This window comes from Meleagris gallopavo, chromosome 1 (genome assembly GCF_000146605.3).
Source record: "Meleagris gallopavo isolate NT-WF06-2002-E0010 breed Aviagen turkey brand Nicholas breeding stock chromosome 1, Turkey_5.1, whole genome shotgun sequence".
Taxonomy (NCBI): Eukaryota; Metazoa; Chordata; class Aves; order Galliformes; family Phasianidae; genus Meleagris; species Meleagris gallopavo.
In genome coordinates this window covers 160,205,397-160,207,120 of record NC_015011.2, presented here as the reverse complement: position 1 = coordinate 160,207,120, position 1,724 = coordinate 160,205,397, and the positions used below count along the sequence as shown (strand labels likewise).

Below are 1,724 nucleotides of genomic sequence, written 5' to 3'. Positions count from 1 at the left end.
TGAGGGAGCCCTTTGTTGAAATCTTGGCAGCCCATCTCTGCCAGGAAGACAGAACTGCTCTGTGCTGAGCTTGGCACATCTTCTTTGCGGCATGTGGGGTGTGCAAGGCGGTGGGGAAGGCTGCCATCTCATGGTGAGCCTTGCATGCTCAGCTAGCCTACCTTGCAGCTGGCTTCCAGGCCAGGTTGCCCCTCAGCAGATGTTTTCTCAATAAATTATGTGTACAGTCCCAGAAGAAGCCAGAGTATTTTACCCTGAGCTTTGTGCTTTAGCATTTAGACCAACCCTATCAGAGCACAGAGTTGTCTGGTTTCTTGCCTTTTCCATGTTTTGCATGAGAGCAAAATGGTAGTTATGAAAAACCATGGGGGCAAGGCCCATCCGAGGAGAGGTCAATCATCACAGATGGTTTTAGCGGCTACTTGAGACCAAAATGCTGTTGTCTTTGACTAGCTTTGCTGAGTCACAGCCCCAAATGGAAACTCCCCTGGAACCGCTTGTGGGTTGCAACTTTCAATTTTGGGACGCTTTGGTATTCATCACTAACCTTCAGCTGTGGCTCACACATCCTACACTCACGCTTGCTGTCTGTCCTCCACTTCCTGAAGACATACCGGCACCTGCCCAAGATGGGCTGGAGGCTATCAGCTGTGGGCTCCCTCTGCACACCGTGGGACATGGCAGCTCTGTAGCTGGCATTGTGGTGTCTTCAGAAGTCTCCAGAAAACAGAAATCTGCCACCAAAATGTGCTTTGGCCTCTACACAGAATGGAAACACTGTCCAAGTTATCAGCATTAACAGCTGCCTAAACTATCTCCTGAACATGCATTCCATGAACATGTACATGTGTATGCAGTCTCAAACGTGAATGCACTCCTGAGTCCTGTATCTGGGAACTTCTGAAATATATGGTGGTTGATGGACAAAGATGTAATTTTTCAAACTTAAGCTCTGGCTGTAGAAGACTTCTTCTGAATATAGTTTAATATATAAAAATAATGAAATAAGGAAATGAAATAATACAGGTACTATTTTTACAAGCTGTTTCTTGGAGCAGTGGAAGCCCAGGGTAATGTTTAGTGCAAGTGTGGGATCAATTTCAGCTAAAGGGGTGTAGGCTGCACTCATATGTTTTGCCTATGGGTATTTTGGATAGATTGGGAAAAATAGAGAGTAGAAACTAATCTGCACTTTTTGAAATATGGTAACACTTTACAGGGAATATATACTCAATTCATAGTCTTCACAACTTTTATTTGAACGAAGGGTATAAAGATGTCAAAAGAAGCTTCAGTAATGGAAAAAATAAAAACAAACCTGTTGTGCTTTACATCAGGATTTTCCTCATTTCCTTGATGTTTCTACACAAATGTAGAAGGCAAGGCCTCTCCAGGTGTCCCTCCTTGCTATTAGCTCGGCAGCAGTGCTAGTTTCTCCACCTTAATCATGCATTTCAGTCCTGCCTTGCAGTCCTGCCTCCCTGATCCTTTCCCCTCAGCACCAATTTTGGTCCTTCTCAGCTCTATGCATTTGCTTGTAATGACCCAAATCCTTTTCTTTCCTTCCAGAAAGGAGAGCAAACAAAGAAAGAAACAAAAAACCCAACTGACCAATCCAACACAAAAAAGCAACCGGCTGTTTTTAGATGGCAGCCACATATGCAGCTAAATCTCCACATTGGGAAGCATCAGTAGTCAGGAGTGAGAAGGCTCAGGAAGCTCTC

General features: G+C 44.5%; 1 long non-coding RNA gene across 1 annotated transcript in view; it reads left to right on the top strand.

The window, feature by feature from the left end:
• LOC116217863 overlaps positions 1 to 1,348 on the top strand; it is a 15,292-nt gene extending 13,944 nt beyond the window's left edge. The window contains exon 4 of the long non-coding RNA XR_004162590.1: positions 5 to 1,348. This is a non-coding gene — a long non-coding RNA (uncharacterized LOC116217863). The remainder of the gene's footprint in view (positions 1 to 4) is intronic.
• Positions 1,349 to 1,724: the final 376 nt, after the last annotated feature.